This window comes from Pygoscelis adeliae, unplaced genomic scaffold, assembly GCF_000699105.1.
Source record: "Pygoscelis adeliae isolate BGI_AS28 unplaced genomic scaffold, ASM69910v1 Scaffold38, whole genome shotgun sequence".
NCBI lineage: Eukaryota > Metazoa > Chordata > Aves > Sphenisciformes > Spheniscidae > Pygoscelis > Pygoscelis adeliae.
This window is the reverse complement of record NW_008825614.1, coordinates 14,308,572-14,317,799: the sequence shown is the minus strand read 5'-3', so window position 1 is coordinate 14,317,799 and position 9,228 is coordinate 14,308,572. Positions and strand designations below refer to the sequence as shown.

The window sequence follows — 9,228 nt, the reverse complement described above, 5'->3', positions numbered from 1 at the left end:
AGAAAAGGACAGGAGAAAAACAGTGCTGGGGGGGGAGGGGGGGGGGGGGGGGGGCGGAATTGAAGAGAAAAAAAAAAACAAACCAGCATTCAGTAGTGCTGCCACAAGTACTACATTTTACTATGAATTTATTTCTCCGGGTTGTGTGTGCAGGTTCACCTAACCCAGGCTGGTTTTGTCAAGTAAACAGTGGCTGGCCCCTCCCTTTTACGAAGGTTTAGCATCCCCCAGGATGGACCTATGTTCAAAATTTGAGTCATCATCCCCACAGTGTTAACAAAGAGAATGATAATTTGACAGTGAGGACTAAGAAAGAAAAAGCATTTTAAAGAATGGTGGTGAACATCACAATTTCAAACTCTATATTTTATGGGTTCCATTTTTAATAAATGGACATAAGTTGCAGGAAACTGAGAACTACATACTATTTCTTTCAAAAACTGAAGATGTCTAGCATTTCACAAATAGACCCCAAACAAACTCGGAGACTTAAAACCAAAACATTTTCACTCTAGCCCAATTCTACTGTCAAAAGTAAATTGAAAGGTTACCCAATTATAAATAATGGCATTTTTTGGCTGTACAGTAACACAAATGCCTCTCTCCTACTTCCAACTTTTCATGTAAATTCCAGTAAAAGCTCCATGTGTCAAGAATTATTTTTCAGTAAACAAAAATTAAGAATCATAAACTGTTACCATTTCACCAGTACTTTTTTTAAATACTTACTTCCTTTTCTCATGAACATTGCAAAATATTATTTGAACACATGGAACATTACATTGCTTCCGGATACTTGTGGGCTTAGCTCCTTCACAAAGCTACACACATCTTTCAGGATACTCAATCCTACAATGTTTACACTGGCAGCTTAATCTGTCGCTAATGCAAACTCAAAATCAAATGATTTATCTTAAGAGAATAAACAATGAGCATGGAAAGCTGGGAGCTGTTGCTGGCTTTGGGTTCTATACCATTAAATTCTGCATGAAAAGCTCTTTATTTTTTATGGAGACAAAAGGTCTCAAGTATTACACTGTTATCCAATGTCATAGCAGAAGATCCCATAATAAAACATAATGGAACTAGAAATGCGTCAGTAGACTTTAAATACATTTTTTTCTTTTAAAAAAATAAATTATTTTTATACAGAAGGAGCAACAGTACATGCAGCAGAAACAGAAGAGCTCCAATAAAATCTCATTTTCACAAAGATTAAGTACTGTGGTGAAACATTGGTTTCAGCTGATGACTAGCACCCATAGACCTTACACAGCCAACAGCACCAAGTCAAAACATAGAATTATCCCATGGAGTCAAATTGAAAGAGTATTACAACAGCAAGGCTGACCTATGGCAAGTATTTCTAGCTAAAAGAAAGATTATGCCGCAGAGTTGGCCTATCTACAACAGAGACCTGCAGCAGCACAGCAATATTAGCAGACAGGCATCAACAGCTACACAAACCTTCAAGTCAGTCAAGGCCCTCTAAGTCAACCATAAGGTTGATTTCTAACACTGTTTTTGAAAAACAAACAAAAATTTTAAAATTAAATTTGTACAGCATCTACAGCATGAAGAAGATTATGCTCAACATTTAAGCAATTCATTAAATTAAGGATTAAAGGCATTTCAGAAGGAAAAGTTTATGAAATCCAGAACGAAATCCATTCAGTTTACATATTCCCATTAAGAAGTCAGTGATGTTCTACAAGAAAACTTAAATCTTGCTTTCAGCTTGATACAGAATCACAGGAGGGAAAAAAAGAAAAAAAAGAAAAATGTTTGGAAGGTATCCCTGGAAATCATCGAGTCCAAACACTTGTTGAACACAGAGCCAGTTTTTAAGTTCAATCAGGGCTCAGGGCCTTGCCAAAGCAAGTTTTGAAAGTCTTGAAGGATAGAGACTCCACAACCTCTGGGCAACCAGTTCCAGGGCTCGAAAGCCACTCTCATGATGAAGAATTTTCTCTTACGAAATTCACTTGATGCTATCTGTGACGTTGCCTCTTCCCCTTTTGCTGTGCATGTCTGAAAAGAGTCTGGCCCTCCCTTTAGGTTGCAAGAGCCTGCAGATTCCTCCTTAGCCTTCTCTTCTCCATGCTAACCACCACCCCAATCCAGTCACACAAGTAGTGACTAGATGGGTCCCTCTTCACGCTGGCTACGCGCTTGCTAACGCAGCCCTGGCTGCAGTTTGCTGCTGTTACCGTGAGGGTAGGGTACTGACAGCTCAGCTTGCTGCTCACCGGCACTCCCCGGTACTTTTGCTGCAGAGCCGCTACCCAGCCAGCCTGCCTGCACCGACGGGCAGCCACCTTGTCCCAGGTGCAAGATGCTCCATTCGTCTTTGTTGTTGTGCTGCTCCTTGTCACGAGGCTTCTGTTCTTCAACTCCTCCAGCTTGTTTATTAGTTGCCAGAAATAGACTGTCTTTAATAACATATATTGTCCTCAACAAATTTATTTCTTTGCTGTGTTGCTACAGGGCTCCCAATTTAGTGTGAATTTACAGTATTTCAAAGTTAAAGGAAAAATATATTTGAAAAGCTGAATATTAGAGTCAAATTGGCACATCTTGTCAATCTACCCGTAATTCTATGGCTATCTAAAATAGAGCAAAAAGTTAATTTTAAATTATATTGCGTATCAGTATATATGCGTATCATATAATATAGTCTCACACATGTGAGAATACTCCGAAGGCTTAAACTAAGTAAAATGTATAAAGGCCTGGTAAGCTGCCAGGTCCATCTAAAGCATTAGAAGTTGGCATGTTTATATACAACGTATATACATGCCATAATAAAACTGCTGCTCACTCAGGAGCAGCAGAGTTAAAGCTACTTCTTAAATGTTGCAACCTATTGACAATATAAAAACTGACCTCAGAAGTCAACAGAATTTGCATGATGTCACACAGATGTGCCAAAAGAGTTCTGTTGACAAGATAATGACATGGGATTTTCTCAAAAATATGTGTATTTTTGCATTACATATTATTTATACTATATTTGAAATTTGCTTTCTTGGGCCATAACCAGGCTATACATTCTAGTAATAACATCTAAGGAAACAAAAAGCAACAAGTTAAATATTTTTTAAAAAATTAATCTGGGACAAAACCAAGTGGCAAAATATGATTTCTCCTTCTCCCTGCCCCCTACCTGGTTAGAAACCTTATCTGGTTAGAAACCCAGTCTAAACTCAAGCAGACCAACTGGTTTTACCACGCTCTCTCCCTTCCTCAATCAATTTTAGACAACATCTACACATTGCAAGACTCTTAAAAGCCTAAACTACAGTTTCCTGGTCTTTGAAACTGAGATTGTGTTTCTATTTAAAAGATGTCTGACCTTTTAGGCTCTTGATCAAATGCAAATCCCACTAAGTTAAATGGAAGCTGAAGATAGACAGTAACATACGTCAGGATTTCTTCATTTAGTAAGACTCCTAAATCTGTACTTAGTCTAACTTTAGACACTCCAGTTTTGGTCCAACATATCTGATCAGCATCTGTTAGGAGGCTGGTAAAAATTAATCTGAATTTCCCTAGAGAACCACCATGTTTCCCAGTGCCTGTACCCAGAGTTAGCATTTTCCTGGAATCCCACAAGCAGTCTGAAACAACCCGAGATTCAGCACTAAGATCCGTTTCAGTCTGTATCTGCCTGCTGTTGCAATAAGCATACTTTAGATCAGCAAAGAGGTAATCTTCTCTAATTAATTAATTTGACCTCCTGCGTGGATTCTTCAGATATACAGGAATAAGGAATGAAATACTCTCCCGAAATTCAACAGCCAAAACTCTCAAAAACGGCAACAGCAAGGCCTCTGAATAAAATAAGTTTAATAGCCCAGGAAAAGAGGAAGCTAGTTTAAAAAAAAAAAAAAAAAAAATCACAGTAGTTGGGGACAAACATACCTCTACCCCCATGATTATCATTTTAAATTGCTTCGACAAGTCAGAGGAGGAAAGAGGATGATTCCTTCAGGACAATACTAGAAAGCTGACTGAGTTTTAAAACTTATTTTGATACCACTCTCATTCTATCTATGCATTTGTACACTGTTTTATTTTGTGTGGAGTACGAATTAAAAAAAGCAAGCAGCTTACTCTTGTACTGTCAACTGAAGGAACCTACAGGTCCAGGACGCAACTTCACACCCCACAAAGAACTATTTACATGTGAACGGGCTAATACTGTTCAATTAAGTTCTCACAGATGAAGTGTTCGTAGATAATACTGTACATGTAACTACCGAGGCAAGAAGGACACACAATGCATTTTTGAAGTTTAAATAGGTAAGGCCTCCTTGAACAGTCATTAAGAGTTTACAAAGGCTAACAAATCTGATTAAGTTATTTAAGCACGATCTCTCCTTTCTAAGTTTGAGCTGACTACTTTTGGCCAGTCTGGCTCAGTACAATCCCTTTCAGTTTGTAAACAACATTTGTTGCCAATGCTACGTTGAAATGCACAGATCTTTATTCTCCTTTCCCTAACTTAGGTTGTCATTTTCATCAGCACTTTGTTGGTAGAGACAAAAAAAAAAAAATTAATTTTGATGGCCATTACAGAAGAATACGCAACTGCATATTTTAACCATTTTTGCTAACTGAATCCCAGCTTTTCCCAGTATCATAATATTAGACTTCTTTGCAGTAAAGATTTCCAATATTTACAATGCTTAGACAAACCCTTAAGAAAAGGGTTTTTCCACAGTGAATCACAAACTCTATATTTTAGGAAACAGCACTTCAAGGACAGATATAACGCACTAAGAAATTATGTGGGAAGAGAAAAATCATTGGTGTTTTCAGCTGCTGTGATGCAGAGTGCTTCCAAAAAGTGCGGTAAAACCTACAGAGGAGCTCCTGCAGCCTCTTTTCCAGAAGAAAAGAAAAATGCTATTAGTGATATTTCTACATCTACTGAGTCAAGCAGTTAATTCAAACATTTGACAGTGATTTCCAGGAGTCTGTTAGATCTGAGATACATGCTCAGACACAGGGGATGGAAGAAGTTAAGAAATAGGATTACCTAAGAAAGAATTTTAGCCATTTTTAGGTTTTAATACAGCCGTTTCTTACTACATTTATTATTTCTTCCAGCCAGAACAAACAGAAAAGTTTTTCTTGTAATTGTATTAGAGAACATTGATAAGATTCCTGAAGCTATTACTAATTATAACAATTAGAAGAAAACTGTGTGGTTAATGACAAACCTTCTTTTCTTTCTTCTTTTCATTTTGTTTCCTACCCCTGTACCTTATACACACACTCAGAAGTCTCTGCAGCTTTGGTCTTTTTCCTCAGCCCCTACTTTCCTGCCCTGAGAGGAGACAGACAAGCTACCCGCTGCCCTTCAGCTTCATGCTATGTTTTTCACTCCTAGGCAGTTGCACGTAAAGTAGCCCGCCCAGGCTTGCAGGCCCCACTCCCTGTGCTCTACAGTCACCTTTTCAAGACCATCATTGAGAAGTGATGGATCAAGGCAGGGAGATACCCCTGAATCCAAGTACTCCCCCTTGCAAGAATAATTAAATATATGCTGAATTCAACACAGCACACGTCAATCACTTTCGATATTTCAAGAAATCCATTCCTCTTTCATAGTCAATTGATGAATCCTGAAATGACGGCTGCGACAATAGCTGTTGGTTTTAAAGTTCTTTTGACGTAAAACGCATTGAACTCCCCCGAATTAAAAAAAAAACATTTTGTCTTCTTACTCTCAGATGAGCACAGAAACAAAAGCTTGTTAGCCTCTATTTTCTTGAGCAACTGTAACTAAGGCATAAATTCATTTTTATTTTTAAATGAGGTGTATGTTTTATATTCAATGCACAAATAATTTTACTACATCCTTTGAATGCTCAATTTTCAGAATTAATTTTCTTGTTCAATTCTTCAGCTTTCCTTTGCGTGCTTCCGCTCACCCAACCCCTTCCTTTCCACTTTTAATGGAAATGCAATTTTGTTGCCAGGTTCAACCACAACTTTATTTGACAGGTCTACAGAGGCAGCTCCAGCACAAGCCAGGAGCCAGTGCAAGGGGTACTGTAAGTTCCGTGAACTTGAGCAGTTAGTAAGACGCCTAAAAAACGAAGGATATAAAGCCACACAGGAGTACAAAAGAACTGAACAAATCCTACTGTACTGAAACTCTTCACACCAGAAGATGGATGGATAGCTGTCAAGCTTTTCATAGGTATACAAAAAGCCATGGTTTTGCAGAAAGCATTACAATAACAAACTAGATGTTTACAACAGTGAAAGGCAATATGGGTGAAAGCAAAAGTGGTCATTTGCAGGTACTTATCTAGCAACTAGCTTTGGCTAATTCCAACTTTTGCTAAGAGAAGCAGACAACATGCTTGCTGATAGCACTCAAGAGATGATCAAGAAACACAATCTACAGAAGTCCTTCAGTCTTCTTAAGGAGCGACAGAAGTCACTCACGTTTTATGGAAGATGCAAAGAGATCAGAGCAGTGGAAGGAAACGAAGGGAAGGGTGATGCAGTCCAAGTAACAGACTAGCAAAATTACCCATACAGATTCTGGGTAAAAGCAGGGCAATATTCCACTTTACAACCAGAAATGAGACTTCAGCAAAACAATCAAAATATAAAAGTCAGAAGAGGTTGGACAGAGTATAATTTACATTACCTTCCTGTTCAAGCACTTTGGAGATAGTACACAGACCATAGTGTCAAGACCTAGACATAGCCTAGAAGTGAAAGCTTGGGGGGAAAGAGAGGTCATGTACAGAAGTCAGTAATGATGCCTGGGTACGGAACTGAGCAACAGGCCCAATATCGCACAGCGGCTCTGTACAGAGGGAGTTTGCCATTTCTAATGGATGTCAGACAGACAAATTATCTATTGAAGCACTTAAGCTACCCACATGGAGTCTACATACTCTCCTGTTCTTTTTATTCATATCAAAACTACTGTATTTTCTTAGTTCTGCCATTTCCTAGAAGCAGACGTGTTCTTCCACACTTTATCACACGACATTCAGAGCTATTTTCATAGAGCTTTGTCCTTTCATGCTGCAATCAGGGTTGTTCTGGCCCTTTTTCTGACAGGTGGAGGAATACAGAAAGTCAAAACATCATTTCTAGCAGTGACAGATCAGATTCAGGTAAATTGCTGCAAAGTAAATTCTGACAACAGAAAGCAACACCTGGTTCTTGATCAAGCCAAAAGCAAACAAAAAGGTGAGAAATGCACAGAAAGGATACACCAGACAACTGCTGCTGGGTTGAAATGAACAGTCAAGGGTAGACAGTAACCTTGCTTCTGACGGTATCAAGTACTCTGTAATATACTACTTCTTTTTCTTTCCCTCACACTTTAGTTCTACCACAGGAAATCTACACACTAAACAACTGACAGGTTTGCAGCATTTAATCCTATTCACTTCAATCAATCCATCTCAGGATGATCTAATCTAAGCTAATGCCCACCTAAAGAGAAAGTTCCTCTCCTCTCTCACCCCGTTTTCTAGGTTCTTGGCTCACAGCTGCAAGCTCTTCCCCTTCCCTAACCTTAACCACAGCTTTGGGGCTCACTTGGACTTCATCATGACCAAGTTCAATCTACTAACTGGATGGCAAATTAATCCAACAAAACCAGAATATTTTCCTTCCGGGCTAGTGATTGGAAGAGGCTTAGCCACTACTGGTACTGCAAGTACCTCAACAAAGGTAGCGGAGGAACTACATGGCAAAGAGCTGGGAAAAGCAAGGCTTTTCATTTCAATGATGGTGGGCTCTTTTCACAGGACTCACTGTCTCATGGGATAATTCAACTGAAAAAGCAGAATCCCAGTCACTCCTACCTTCCTCCCAATGGCTTACTGCTCCCTAGTCAGTACCAGCACTAACTACTGTCACGAGACTGGCTTCGTGATCCAGCAGAACTCACTGCAGCAGAGGAACACCCTGCTCCATCTTGCAGGGCTCCCCTACCATGTTGGTGAGCCAGAACTGCAATTTCACCTCAGCAGCACATGGAACCATCAAACTTGCAAATCTACTTTAAGCTTCACAGTTTGTAGTCACCAACTATTTCAGACTTACCATACTCTCTACACTATCGTAATCATTTCCTAGTACACATTTGCAACTGTAAATGCCCTCTTCCCCACCGATGAACTACAGAATAATCTAAAAGCTTCCAGCGCAGGGATCTCAGTTTTAATTTAGATACAAGCACGTGACAAATGGCTATAATGAACTAAGGATTTCAGTACCTGAAATCCAGACTTAGAACAGATTAAGCTTATTATTACTGCAATTTGATACACAATCTAATGAAACGAACATATATGTGGCAATATTAAATCCAGATATATGGAATGAACCGGTTCATGTGAAAACAGAGGTGTGTTTATATACCATCAAGTGGTTAAAATAGTGATTAGCACTCATTCAACAGTCCTATTTCATATTAGCAATAAGTAAAGCAACTATAGAGGGCCTCATTTGACCTTAACTGTTAAGGACGTTATGTCAACATTTGTATAATCAAGCTAGTGCCCTGCTCTGACATATTAAGATAAAAGCTAGAAGTACCTCAAATAATGAGATCTTTATTTTTAATTACCCAGTGCCTTTAGGCAGCAATTACAATTAAAAAGACTACAAAAGAAATCTGGTTGACCTCCAGTTATTTCAATACTTGAGAGAACCAAGAAAAAGGCAGGGTTTGGAGCAAGTGATACCTATTCAATTCCTAATAGATAACTTATGCATGCAGTCCTTTTTTATGCTCTTAATGGTCCTACGTCAATGCAACTTTATGAATTCGGAGTGATGAAAGAATACAGAAATTTAATTTCTAGTTAGTTTACAAATTAAACACAGCTTAAAAAATATTACTCCACCCTCCAATTTTAGGTATTTCTTGAAGAAGTTCCCTTCTACTAATACCATTTTTCGGATTCTACAGGATTATTTTTCAAAGAGAAAAAAGTGAAGTCAACTGCTTTAAAGGCAATGTTAGTCTTATAAGATGTTTTCATGTGTATGTGTATATACTAGCTTTTAACAACAGAGCATGCCTTTTTCTATTATACACACACAATCTTCCCCCCGCCCCGCAACTAAAAAGAATGCTTTATATTTCAATTGCACCAACATAACTATTAGACCATGCCACTGACCTTCCCCTACTGATGCATATCAGGTATCCCATACAGTTCCTTTCTATCTCCA

At 38.7% G+C, this 9,228-nt stretch overlaps 1 protein-coding gene across 1 annotated transcript in view; it reads right to left on the bottom strand.

Annotated features, from left to right (window-relative positions):
* Positions 1 to 9,228, bottom strand: part of BRAF (B-Raf proto-oncogene, serine/threonine kinase) — a 56,707-nt gene that overhangs the window by 47,226 nt on the left and 253 nt on the right. The gene's annotated exons all lie outside the window — the stretch shown is intronic.